Raw genomic sequence first — 15,104 nt, 5'->3', positions numbered from 1 at the left:
TAGCCTGTGTATTCCCTGTGTCAAAATTCTCAAGTTGGTCCCAATTCCCTCATTGATGTCCCTAATATTTTGGGGTTTAACTTCAAGGTCTGTGATCCACCTGGAGTTTATTCTTGTGCCTGGAGTTAGATAAGAGTCTTACTTCATTTTTCTGCAGGTAGATACATATTTTTTCCAGCACCACTTGTTAAGAGGGCATCTGCTTCCCATTGGATATATTTGGGGCCCTTATCAAAAATCAGTTGTCTGTATGCTGATAATTTTATTTCTGTGGTTTCAGTTCTTTTCCATTGGTCTGTCATTGTACCAATACCATGTGGTTTTGACAACAGTGACTGTATAGTACACGCTAAAGTCAGGTAAAGCAAGCCCTCACACCGTGTCCTTCTTCTTGAGGAGTTCTCTGCTAATTCTGCGCTTCTTCCCTCTCCATATGAAGTTGGTAGTCAGTTTTTCCATATTTTTCAAGAAAGATGAGGGTACTTGTACTGGGATTGCGTTAAATTTATATAGTGCTTTTGGCAGAACTGACATCTTTACTTTATTGAGTCTTCCAATCTACAAGCATGAGATATTCTTCCATTTGTTGAGGTCGCTCTCAGTTTCTTGTAATAGTGTTCTGTAGTTTTCCCCATAGAGATCTTTTGTTCTTTTAGTCTGATATATCCCTTGATATTTCTATTAGTTTTTGGCTATTGTGAAGGGTACCACCTTCTTGATCTCCTCTTCTGTGGTCTTATCTGATGTGTATAGCAGTCCAATGGACTTCTGTTTGTTGATCTTGAATCCTGCCACTCTGCCAAACTCCACTATTGCTTCCAGTACTCCCCTTATGTAACTTTTGGGATTTTCCATATATAAAATCATATCATCTGCAAATTGCAATAGCTTCAACTCTTCCTTCCCCAGACGAATGCATTTGATGTCTTTTCTTTCCCTTATGCTGTTAGCTAAAACCTCCAGCAGGATATTAAATAAAATTTGGGACAAGGGGCATCCTTGTCTGGTCTGCTTTTCAGTGGGATTGTGTTAGTCTTTTCTCCATTGACTACCATGTTGGCTGTTGGTTTTTCATATATAGCTTGTGTGGTCTTGAGAAATTTACCTTCTATTCCTATCTTCTCTAGTGTCTTAAATAAGAATTGGTGTTGGATGTTGTCGGATGCTTTTTCTGCATCTATTGATAATATCATGTGGTTCATTCAGATTTTCATGTCAATGTCTGCTGATAGGTCTAAGCATTTTCTTATTTGGGAACCTTTATATGTGACTGCTTGTTTTTCCCTAGCTGCTCTCATGATTTTCTCCTTTTCCTCAAAGTTGAATAGTTTAACTATTATGTTCCTTGGTGACTTCTTCTTGGGATTCAGTATAGCTGGTGTTCTTTCAGCCTCCTGAATGGTTTCCTGGTTTTCATTAATTAAGCTGGGAAAGTTTTCCTCCATGAATTCTCTCACTTTGTTGCAGATGACTTCTTTGTTGTGTCTTCCTCCAGTAAGCCAATAATTCTAATGTTGTGCCTCTTCATAGCATCAGACATAGCTCTTAGGTTTTCTTCAATTTCTCTGATGGTCTTATTAGATTTTTGTTCGTGTTTGTTAAAGTCTGCTTGGCTGTCCTCCAAGTCACTGGTGCGGTTCTCTGCTTCCTCCAGTCTATTCTCAAGGTCTGTGTGTCTGCAACTGGTTTTTGTTATTTCCTCCCTAAGCTCTTGTATTTCCCTTTGGTGTATGGACTTTATCTCCTCTATCATTTCATCCTTTTTCTGTATTGTTTCCTTCAAATCTTGTATGACTCCAAGCAGCATTCTTAAAATTTCTTTGTCTGGCAGCTCAATATCTGCTTCTTCTATGCATTTCATTATGTTCAGGACATATTCTGCATTGCCTTTTGTTTTTCCTGTTTTTCATTGAGGTCGTTGGGGCTGCTGGCTGTTTGCATTGCGTTGTTTTAGAGGAGCCAGGTGCCATTTTCCAGGGAGTTGAAGAGCACTGGCTCTCTCTGGGAGACTGGTAGGAATACTTCTTCAAATTGCCCCCAGCTAATTTCACTATTGAATTAACCTACCACTTTATCCTCCTGTGGCTTCCCTCTCAGGGAGTCCCCCAGAAGGCTGGTGGGTTGCCTACATTGGTGTTGCGGAGGTTGGGCAGAGGTTTCTGCAGCAGCTTGAAACATTGGCGAGTGTTAGCCAAACTGCCTTAGACCTTGTACGGCACTAAGGTAGGTAGGAGGAAGTTCCATCAATCAGTGGGACAATAGAGGAAAAATAAGAACTCCCCCAGAAACACATGCAGTAATTCCCCAGTAAGAAATTGGGCAGATTATTCCCTAGTGGAGGTCAGCAGGACTTTCCTCAGCCTCCGGCTCTGCACAGAGTGGAGCTCACCTAGCTGGGTGTGGTGCAGACATAAATGCCCTAGGCTAAGTGGGGTGGTTTGGAGGTAGAAAGTGGAGTGTTAGAGAACAGGAAAGAGACAATGCAGAGGGGAAAAAAAAAGAAAAAGTAAGCCAGCTGAGACTGTGGGGGTATAGAGAGAAGAGAGGGAAATAAAAGTAACAATGTAGCTGAGCCCCAATCACAGCTCATGGGGCTGCAAGGGTTTAGTCTCTGTCCTGAGACAGGCTGGGGCAACCTGTGGCTGTGTTGAGATTAAGTCCCTGTGAGGGCTCCAAGTGGTCCCAGCCCCACCCGAGACAATGGCAGGGCTAAAATCAAGCCTTAGCCGGCCTCCACTTTGGTAAACCAAAATCCCCCATCCCCTCAAAAACTTGTGGGTCTGTGCCTGCTTATCTTTGTGATGCTCCTTCTGCAACTCTCCTGGGCTGATTTCTGCGGAGTCCCTCTGGTCTGTGTTACTCTGTCACCATCTTCCTGGAAGTCCCCTCATAGGGTTTTCTAGATTATTTTTCTGGCTTCTATTCCAAGGGGCTCCTGGGTGGACTAAAAAGGGCCACTTTTTGGTTGTCTGAGTATTTAATTATGTGCACCACCCAGGGGCTCCAGCACTGCTTAGGGTAGGAGACACACACATATACTCTCTTAAGGAAAAAAGCATTGCTACAAAAGAATGAAAACCTTTATTAAATAAAAATATTAGATTGTGAAGCAACTGTGTTAACATGCTCCTCATCTACCCCTGTACACTTCTGAAAGTATTTCCATCTCTTTAACCTGCCCTGAAGGATTCTGAGAGCTTTGATTTACTCCACATCCGTAGTTTTGGTGACCTCAAGGTTCTCAAATTGCATTCTTTAAAAATATTCTTGGACTTTAGGGAACAAAAAGAAATCTGAGGGGAAAGGTTAGGGATATAGTGTGAATGAGACAAGGTCTCCCAGTGAAAGTCCTAGGACAGCCCTTCCTACCCATAAAGAGTAAGTAGGTGCATTTGTCATGATGGGGAGAAAAACATTCCTCAGTGCAAATTCCTTGCTCTTTTTCTTACCAACGCAGTTTTTTTATTTTCTTTAAACTTCTTAATAAATCCTGTGATTGTCTGTGTCCTTCAAAAAAATCTCTCCAGATGACTTCTTTGGGATCCTAAAAACAGTTGCCTTAACCTTCCAAACCGAATTGCAAAGAAGCAGTCAGCCCTGAACTAACTAGCAAATTTAACCCAGCAAATCCCTCAGCAAATCCCCTCAGAAGCCACTGTTCTGATTGGACCTTTTTCTTGTTTGAAGGCACTCTAACCATCTAAGACAGTGGTTTTCAACCTGTGGATGGCGACTCTTTTGGGCGTCGAATGACTCTTTTACAGGGGTTTGCCTAAAACCATCAGAAAACACATATTTCCAACAGTCTTAAGAACCAAGAGACTGCTCCTCTATCCATCTCCAGGCGGGTCTGCCCACATGCACATACACCCACATATGAGTCCCTGGCATAAAGACTGTTAGCCATGCTACACCATGTCAAGACAAAATTTGATTTCTTTGAATTAGAAATAAATGTTTCACAATATATAATTACATATTGGTTTCATGATGAATCACTATGCTTTCACGATGTTCAATTGTAACAATGAAAATACATCCTGCATATCAGATATTCACATTATGATTCATACCAGTAGCAAAATGACAATTATGAAGTAGCAAAGAAAATAATTTGATGGTTGGGGGTGGTCACCACCACATGAGGAACTATATGAAAGAGTCACGGCATTAGGAAAGTTGAGAACCACTGGTCTAAGACCTACCTATTATTGAGCGAACTTGTCCGCAGCCACCCACTGATTACAGAGATGTGCTTACGCATGTTCTGCTTAGGATAAAACTGTGTGTGGACGAACTGGAACCCACATAGCAATAATGTAATGTACTTACCCTCTCTATATACCAAGGGACCTGGTGGCAGAGTGAGTCACACATTAGACTGCTACCAGCCGGGTCAGCACAGTGGGTGCATTTCCTGTTGCCACTATCAGGAGGAAGTGAAACTGGGATGGGGGGACTAGAACTTAGAGAGTGCCCTGGAAACTTCTTACCTTTATTACATCCCTGTATAAAAAGGGAATGCTTCAGTAGAGTCATAAGCATTAAGTGAAGTTAAATATATTAAAGGCATAGCAGAGTTTCAAAGTTATAGCAAGTATCATGGAGAGATCATTGGGTAATTCAACTATTTTAAGCATATTACAACTGTGATATGCTAGTGAAAGTTCAGAGTATTCTAGTATGTGGTACATTTGCTGACTTTTCACTTTGTAAAACTATGAGGCAGATCTGAAAACTTCCCCGAGAGCCCAGTGGTCTGTGCAAATGGAACAAATCTGTATAGGCTGAGAATGCCCCAGGAAAAATGACCTCCACACAGTGTAGCTGAGAAAGGCTACGTGTGTGTCAGCCATCCTCCTAGAGCATATGCTCCTTGGAGAGTCTGGATACTCTGTCTTTCCTTGGTATTACTTAGCGCCATTCTAAATGTCCACCAAAGCAGGGGCCCAGGAATAATCTTGACTTAAAAATCCTTGGCAGCAGGCTAAAAAATCCTATGTTGCAGGCTAAAATATACAAAGGGTAAAATAGCATGATAATTTTAGCCCAGACTTTGGTCAGACAATATTACTAAAAGTTGAAAATATGATTGTCACCTAAATAAAATGTGTGTGTGTGTCCTGATCATTGATTCTGTTGTGGAAACTAAGCACCATTTCATTTGTCTTGTTCTGATTTTAATACCCAAAACTGAATTTTGAATTGTTCCTTTAACAAATTCTACCAAGAGTCCTCTGGACTCTGTCATTAGTGTCCTGAGAAACTTATGAGGCAGCCTTCATTATTCCCACAATGTCTATGTCTTCAAGCAGTGCTGCATACTGTGATCATGAAGTAGAAGTGCCTAATTGGAGAGATGCTTCCCAGAGAATGGAACCGTTGCAGTAGTATTCCCTTAAGAGGGCAATAATAAAATCTTAACTTGAAAATTGTCTAAGAAGAGGCTTCTCGATCAATATACGGATGGGAAAAAATCACCTAAGTATGACCCAAATTCATAAGTATCCTTCCTATATCCTGTACTTGATTTTAGCTCTTAGGAGTATCTTTCTAAAATCCACTGTTATTAGACTAATTTAATTTCTAGAAGCTGCTGGTAACTATCCCAAATCTAAGTAAAACAGAGTATTTCTATACCAGATTTGTAGACAAATTCCAAGAAAAACACAGAAGAAAGCAAGACTTCTCCAGCAACATTTTCTTGAGCGCTTGCTCCTCTGTCAGGTTTTGAAGAGGTCTTCTACAATTCATAGATTTAACCTTAAAGGAGAATTTTACCAGCCAAGTGTGAGAAGATGCCTTTGTTTCCATAGACAGTACATTTGACAAAAAAGGATGCCTTATTTATAAGCTCCATGGGTTAGTCAGGAATCTTCTAATGACAGGCTTGATGCAATTTTAGTCACACATTTTGTTGATTAAGACAGGAATCCTATTCTCAGTTTAATTTTGAAGAGCGTAGATCAGGAGGCAACTTATAAACAGCTGTGCAGTGGGCAAGAACAGAAAACGGAGAAAGGAATGAAATCTCTCTCTCTCTCTTTTTTCAAATGATACAGTAAATAAATATGAGGGCTATGAAAGAACTCATGGAAAAGTGGAATTTTTCCATGAGTTTTTTGACACTCCCTTGTGTCCTTTAGACAAGATCAATATTTCTCTTCACAAAGGAAGTGTATAAGGACACTGGAAAACTTTAAACTTGGAAGCCATATAAATCAGAATGGGCTTGATGGTGTACATGTTTTCAATTTCTTTAATGCACCTTCCAAACCCCAGCTGAGGAATATGATTTAAGTACTTTAATACAAAACTAAAACATTGCAAAAATTTAACCAGAGTTTCTCTCTCAGCTGAACACTAGGAGACAGATCTAAAGCTCTGAGCCACCAAAAAAGCACTTGTACAAGAAGAATAATTCAAAAAGGTATTAACAGTATGTATGTGTATGTATCTAGTGGCCATTTAATAAAAGAAGAGCCTTGGAGCCATGGAAAGTAATTCTTGAGTTATATGTAAGTGTTCACCAACATGCAGTATATTGTAAATCCATTCCCTCTAAAACAGTGACAGTTGGCTAATTCTTTTTATTTCATCAAAAAAGCATAGAACTAGAGACATAGTACAATCTATGAAAAAATGTGTGAAGAAATGAATGGATGAGTAATAGTAAGATTATTTGGTGTCTCACCTTCCCAGACCCCAAAATTTGACTACATTAGAGATTAAACAGTTCATCTTTAAGGGTCACTTGACATTCATCTGTCAAAAGGTGTGGGGAGGATCGTAGAATAAATGAGTCGTAAGTAGCATTGTGATCTGAGAGACACACGGAAAGGCTACTTCAGCCAGGTCATCTCTAAAACCACTGCGACACGGAATCTTACTCTCTTTTTCATAGAATCCCTTCATTGATTTGAGTGTCGGTCTCCATAAACCATCTCATTTCGCATAAATTCTCTTTCAGATAATACACAATATCATCCACAGTAGAATAACTTGTCAACCTGGCAAGAGTCTAAGTATTTGGAAGATGAGGGAAAGTAGCCTTAACGTCCTTAACTGAGGATAATGGGGGTGGGTGCGTGGATAGATGGTGAGAAATTCTGCAAAGTTCTAGAGCTATGCCAGGACTTTGAGATTTGGGATTAGGGAGGAGCAACCAAGTGAGAAGTGGAATGGCCTAGACAATTTTTTTCTCATTTTCAAATATTTTCCTAGGAACTCTCCGGGCAGTGGAGCACAGCAGACACCGAATCAGATGGAATTCTCTCCCCAGCTTTCTCTTCTGCCCCACAGAACCGCGTTCACTTCTCTTCTACTTTCGCTGCTCACTTTCCAGCTACTCTCTCTAAACATGTTGTTGTATACAGTAATCTGTTTTTAAAGTTGGGTTCCTGCTTTGTTCCAGAAGTTGCTCTGATTTTATTTAATGATCATAACAATCCACAGACTGTTATCATTTTAAGTATTAAATAATAATATGATTATAAGTACTTGACAGATGAAGACATCGGAAAGGTCTCTTGTACAGATTAAATAACATGTGACACTGAAAAAGGTGCTCAATAAATTCTCCTTCCCACTGATTACCTCACCTTCTCTCTTTCCTTCCGTTGGTGATGAGGCAACCCATTGCTCTACTCCTTACCAATTTAGGCTAGTTCCTTGATAGCATAGATTTTTTTGTTCTCAAACTGGTCTATTATCTTTACATTCTTGAGTGTACACTTACATAAAATCCTCAGTGTTTGCCTCTTGATAAAAACAATTTCAATTACATTATGTTCTTATACATCTGAGAAGGCAAAATAACATTCCATTGACTCATTTTGTGATATGAAATGTACCACAGAAGGTTTACTATAATCAAGATCAATCATGAAAACACCCATTTTGCTCGGTGTGTAACATAGTCCTGGTACATAGTAGGAATTTCATAAATATTTTTCAGTGAATAAAAGAACTAAATGAGTCCATCAAACTTTAACATCAAAGAAAATAGTTTAGCAACCTTTGTGCCTATAATTCTGTTAAACATCAAACACATAAAGTTCAGAAGTGACTATTACTAGTTTCATGTCTACCATCTGTCATCTCTATTTTCTGAAGAATTTTTAAGAACACTTGGAAATCTCAGGGAAAACTTTTTCCTTAAGTGAATCCACCTAATTACTTATTTGAAGTAAGCTGTTATTTAGGAGATTGGTTATTCAGTTCATTCTTAGCAATTCTAAGGCTCACCTTCAATGAAAAGGCTCTTCTTGTGGTGCATTTAGGCTGTTCCTTTCATAGACAGACCTCAGTCACCTGAGAGAAATCGATTCTGTTGATTGTGCAGAAATTGCTCTCCTTTCACATTCACAGGAGACTGGAAATGAGCTAGGATGTGCTGACTAATTCTCCTGGCTGATATCAGCTTTGACATGCATGAGATTTTCCCCACTGTCACCTGTCTGAAGGACATCACCGGGAGTATGGGGAAATATCCATCCTCAAAGTGAGTTTAGTCAAAGTGCCCACACAATATTGTTACATCTTACCAGATTCAAGGGACACAAAAAATATAATGCTTAAATAACAAAAAAGAAAATTATGCCAATACTTTGATACTGCATTTCAGTAAACATCAGGGAAGAATGGATCAGATGCAACTAGCAGTTTCATCTAATAAATCAAAGTGATGTAAATGATCAGACATCTTTGACTCAATTTACACAGCTCTAGGGACTCATCGTGCTCTAAGTTTAAGATCATCTTACTGACATAAACACCTATAACCACTGTAGGAATTGAACTGCCCGCCATTGTTCTCCTTCTAAAGTAGGAAACTAGCATCATTGCTCATTAGTCAGTCTTCTCATTAGTTACCAATTACCAATTCAAATCTTTCCCCCCACTAAACTAACTTAAATGAATAGACAGCTGACTCCAGATAAAAGGACAAAGAGGGTTAGGGGCAAGGTAAAAATATAAAGTTTTTAAAAGAGTTAACATTACCTTAAAATATACCAGTTTACTTACAAATAGTGACAATGATAATAAAAGGTACCACAAAATCACTGAATATTGATATTTACTTTTATAATTACTTTTTAATTTTACTAAATCATTTTATTGGGTGGTTCTTATAGCTCTAATAACAATCCATACATCCATTGTATCAAGCACATTTGTACATAAGTTGCCATCATCTTTTTCAAATCATTTTCTTTCTACTTGAGTCCTTGGTATCAGCTCCTCATTTTTTCCCTCTACCCCCACTCTCCCACCCTCATAAACATTTATAATACATTATAAATTACTATTATTTTCATTACTTACCTTATCCACTGTCTCCCTTCACCAACATTTTTGTTGTTCATCACCCAGAGTGGAGAGGGGTGTCTATTTACTATGCTGATCATTGTGATTGGGTCACCCTTTCTCCCTCCACCTTCCCCTTACCCTCATGGTATTGCTACCCACATTACTGTTCCTGGGGGTTTATCTGTCCTGGGTTCCTTGTGTCAAGAGCTCATGTAAATGTTTGGTCTATCAGGATTTGTAAGGTAAAACTGAGGTCATGATAGTGTGTATGTCGGGGCGGGGGGGGGGGGGTTCCAAGAATTAAAGAACTAGAGAAATGTTGTATGTTTCCTCAGTGCTATACTGCACCCTGGCTAGCTCATCCCTTCCTTGTGGCCCTTCGGTGAGATGTCCAATTGTCTACAGATGGGCTTTGGGTCTCCACTCTGACACCCTTATTCACATAGATATGACTGCTTGTTTTGGGTCTTCTTATGCTTGATAACTGATCCCGTCAACATCTCATGAACACAGGCTGGTGTGCTTCTTACATGTGGACTTTGTTGCTTCCCTGCTAGATGGCTGCTTGTTTAACTTCAAGCTTTTTGTTTTTTTTAATCATTTAATTAGGGGCTCGTACAACTCTTATCCCCATCCATACATACATCAAAACTTTTGAGACCGCAGACGCTATACCTTTTGATAGCCAGGCACCATCAGCTTTCTTCACCACATTTTCTTATGCACCCATTTTATCTTCAGCTATCGTGCTGGGAAGGTGAGCATCACAGAATGCCAGATTATTAGAACAAAGTGTTCTTCAGTTGAGGAACTACTTGAGTAGAGGCCCAATGTCTGTCAGCCACCTTAATACTTTACACATAAATATATATACATAGACCTATATCCTATTGTTATATATATAAATATTTACATATGTACATGCCTGTATTTATACTTCTATAAGTGTCTTTTGCCTCCTAGTTCTTTGCTCTATTTCCTTTTCTCCTGTCCCACAATCATGTTTGACCTTCATTCAGCTCTCAGTAATTCCTTTGCACTTGATCAAGCACCACCAGACATTCTACACCCCCTCGCCATTGATTTTTTTTATCATGTGTTGTTGTTATCTTGGCCCTAGGTTTGTTGGCTGCCCCCTTCCTTTTCCCTACCTTTCCCCTTCCCATGTCCCCCTGGAGCTGTTTATCCTGCCTATCTTATATATCTAGGCATGAAAAAGAAGAGAAAAAAGAAAAGCCTATAAAAAGTCCAGGTCTATGTGTTGACCCTTATGGATATTTTCCACTCATGTCTGATAAGGTCCAAAACCTTGCCCCAGAAGTCTAATTTTGGGATTTCTTGGGGACTTCATTGCTTTGTTCCCCTTGCTTCTCTGTTGTAATCTCTTTGTGTTTCACCCTGGTGGGGGGTGGAGGAGAGGAGGTGGGGTCAGAACTGGCACAATTACAACGCTTTGTCTCCAGTCCTATCCCTCATAGAATTATGGGTCAGTGAGGTGATGTGTGTCTTGTGGTGGGGCTGGCCCTACAGTCCTCTCTGTGAATTGATTGCTCCAATCAAATACCTTCAGGACCAAGGGTGTGAGGGACGATGCTGGGAGAGTGGAGGGTGAGTGGGTTGGAAAGGGGGAACTGATTACAAGGATCCACATGTGACCTCTTCCCTGGGAGAGGGACAGCAGAGAAGGGGGGAAGGGAGACTCCGGATAGGGCAAGATATGACAAAACAACGATGTATAAATTACCAAGGGCATATGAGGGAGGGGGGAAAGGGGAGGGAGGAGGGGAAAAAAAAGAGGACCTGATGCAAGGGGCTTAAGTGGAGAGCAAATGCCTTGAGAATGATTGGGGCAGGGAATGTATGGATGTGCTTATACAATTGATGTATGTATATGTATGGATTGTGGTAAGAGTTGTATGAGTCCCTAATAAAATGTAAAAGAAGAAAAGAGAAAAAAATGATTAGGGCAAAGACTGTACAGATGTGCTTTATACAATTGATGTATGTATATATATGAACTGTGAAAAGAATTGTATGAGCCCCAATAAATTGTTAAAATTAAAAAAAAAAAAAAAAAGAATGTTGTCCTTGGGGCTTGGTGATTTAGACTGAAATCCTCTCTCTCTCTCTCTCTCTCTCTCTCTCTCTCTCTCTCTCTCTCTCTCACACACACACACACACACACACACACACACACACACACATTTTCTCTTTCTTTCCCTCTTAGTTTGCTCCCATGTAGTCTGAACAGATCCACCCTTCTCCCCAGGCTGTGTCTTTATTGCTCTTCTCTGTAGTCCCCGCTTCTGGGTAGAGGACCCATGTAGCTGAGATTGGGGCCACTCCGCAGACCTCTCTGTTACCTCACTGTTTCATGCCAGTATGTTGCCTTCAAGGCTTGGCACATCAGGTTGAGATCTGTTCCCTTTCTCGTTTCCGATCTCCCCGGAACTCTCAGTGTGAGTTGCCTACCTAATCGCCATCTGGTAAGACTATTATAGCTCATTTCTTAAGCAGAAAAGTTAATTTCCAGTCTCCTAAGCTTTGCCCTAAGAGCGTGTGTGTCCCCTCTTAACTCTAAATTCCTCAAAATTGACGATTATTATTTTTTTAATCTTAGATGAGAGTAGACTTAGTAAGTAGAAGACCCTCTTGGCTTTTCCTGGAAATCAAAAGACATAGAGTATGGGGTCTTAAAGGCTTGAAGATAAACAAGTGGCCATCTAACTGAGAAGCAGCAAAGTCAACAAGGAAGAAGCACACCAGCCTGTGTGATCATGAGGTGCCAAAGGGATAGGTATCCGGCATCAAAGACCCAGGACAAAAAATCATATTGATGTGAATGAGGGGAAGGGCAGAGTGGAGACCCAAAGGCCATCTGGAGACAATTGGACATCCCCTCACAGAAGCGTCACAAGGAAGATGAAACAGTCAGGGTGCAGTACAGCACTGATGAAACATACAGCTTTCCTCTAGTTCTTTAATACTACTTCACCCCCTATCAGGACCCCTACCTTACAAATCCACTAGACCAGAGCATTTACACTAGTACAGATTAGAGCTTGCCAAAGAGGGAATCCAGGATAGATAAACTCCTTGTGATCAATAATGAGAATAGCAATACCAGGAAGGTAAGGGGGAGGTGGGGGGAGAAAGGGAGACTGATCACAATGATTGACATATATCCCCCTCCCAGGGGGATTAACAACAGAAAAGTGGATGAAGGGAGACCATGGTTGGTGCACAATTCATGAGGGAGGGAGGGTTGAGGAGGCAAGGAAAATGAGCTGATATCAAGGGCTTAAGGAAAAAGAAAATGTTTTTAAAATCATGGTGACAAATATATACAAATGTACTTTACACAATGGATGTATGTATGGGTAAGAGTTGTAAGAGCCCCCAATGAAATGTTTTTTTTTAAGGGTGATTTCTTTTCATTACTCTTTGGAGATAGGCTGAAAATGATCAACAAAACTACACACACTAGATGAAGCAGAATTAAAAATAAAAAGACAGAACATGCATGAGAACAAATAGCCAGCAACCATGATAAAATAAGAGAAGAAGAGCAACAAGAAAGGGAAACAGAGGGGGAAATACGTATGTCACTGCCTGGAGGTGATATGTGTAACACAAATATACAACTATCTCCAGAATGTATAAAATACCTTTTATGAAATAAGCAATTTCTACAAATCACTAAGTAAAAATCAGGAACATGACAGAAAAATAGGAAAACACTTGAAGAGGCACTTCACAAAAAAGAGGGTGTCAAATGTCTAATAAATATAGGAAAAGGTGCTCGGCTCCACTAATCATAAGGGGACTGTGAATTAAGTTAACACTAAGCTATCTCTACACAATTGAAAGAATGCCTGAATTTTTTAAGACTGGCAAGCCAAATGTCAGATGGAAATCAGCAAAGTGCATGAACTGCTTTAAGCACTTTGGAAAAATATCTAATAAGCCTGAATATATTCATACTTAAAGATCTAAAAGTTATAGCCCTTAGCTATATACACAACAAATTAGAAACATTTCTAAAACAAAAATATGTACGAGACCACCTTACTGATGCAATTTCTAATAGCTAATACAACAGTAGAATTGATAACTTTTGGTATAATCATATAATAAAATATAGTTGTAAGAAAGAACTGTTACACTCAACAACATGAATGCCATTTACAAAGATATTATTAAATGAAATACAGTAGGTCCAAAAGTATAGCCTTATTTATAAAATTTTAAGAACTAAGCTAAACATAGTTTTAAAAGTCAAAGGTGAGAGAGTGATTGAGAAGGAATCACAAGACTAGTTGCTGATTCAGCCAAACAGCAGTTGAATAGAAATAAAGCACTTAGGAAAGAAAATTATTGATTAAAATATTTTGTGTCACTACTGAGTCTGTTTAAAAGAAAAGCTCCATCAGTCATCCACCAGTTTTTTGTAGTGAAATGTCTTTCATGTTTCTGTAATGTTGGAAGATATGCCACTGTATTTCGAATCCCAGAAGGATCAACTATGGGAGACACCTTTCAGTGGAGCTTCCAGACCAAGACAGATTAGGAAGAAGGAGTAGGCAGACCACTTCTGAAAGTTTAGCTATACAAACATATTGAATAGCAGTGGGACACGGACATAAGAAAAGATGAACCCTTCAGTTGCAAAGTACTCAGCCTAGAGCTGGAGAAAAGCTACCTCCCCAAAGTAGAGTGGACCTTGGTGATGTGAATTAAGCAATACTCTCGCAACCCTTAGTTTTGATGACATGACACGAATGAGAAGAAATAGCTGCAACACCATTAATAATCAGAACAGGAAATTCATGAAGTAACAATCTAGAAAAATTGGAAGCAGTCAAAATAAAACAGAACCAACAAAATCAATCAATATCCTAAGCATTAATGGCTCATGTGGATTGGTATTGGTCATCTTAAATTGGACAATAATATGGTTTACTATCCTGGGAGTGACAGCCTCAAGAAACCCACCATTGCAGTCATCATCCAAAAGAACACTTCGAGACTTATTTGAAGGACAATGCTGTCAATGAGGGGGCAGTTATCCACACCTTCAAGGAAGACCAGTTAATGCAAATATTATTCCAATTTATGTACCAACTACCAATGATGAAGTCAAAAAATCAACCCATTTATTATTCTATCTGAAAAATGATCAAACATGTAATCAAGATGCATTAATATGTTCTGGTGACTGGAATGCAAAACTTAAAACAAGGAGGGGGGACCAGCATTTGGAAAATAGATCTTGAGGGTAGAAATGAAGCTGGAGATCATATGATAGAATTTTGTAAGACCAATGACTTCTTCATTGCAAATACCTTTTTTCAACAACAACAAAAATATAGTGACTACACATGTGTACCTTTTTGGATGGAGTATACAGGAATCAAATTGACTACACCTGTAAGAAGACACAATCAAGAAGTTCAAGATCATCAGCCATAATGAGGTTCAAGGCAGACTGTAGAACAGACCACCAATTGCTCTTATGCAAGTTCAGGATGAAGTAGGGTTTTGTTTTTTTGTGAGTTTTTGTGTGTTTTTTTTGTGAGTTTTTGTGTGTTTTTTTGTGAGTCCATAAGAGCCAACTTAAGAGCCAACCTTAAGTATAAACTCAAACTCACTCTCATCGACTCATAGCCATTCCCTGTGGGTTTGAGACTGTAACTGTTTAAGACAGTGGTTCTCCACCTTCCTAAAACCACAACCCTTTAATACAGTTCCTCGTGTTGTGGTGAACCCCCCAAGCATAAAGTTATTTTCAT

This window comes from Tenrec ecaudatus, chromosome 7 (assembly GCF_050624435.1).
Source record: "Tenrec ecaudatus isolate mTenEca1 chromosome 7, mTenEca1.hap1, whole genome shotgun sequence".
NCBI lineage: Eukaryota > Metazoa > Chordata > Mammalia > Afrosoricida > Tenrecidae > Tenrec > Tenrec ecaudatus.
The sequence above is the reverse complement of the archived record's forward strand: the minus strand, read 5'-3'. Positions refer to the sequence as shown.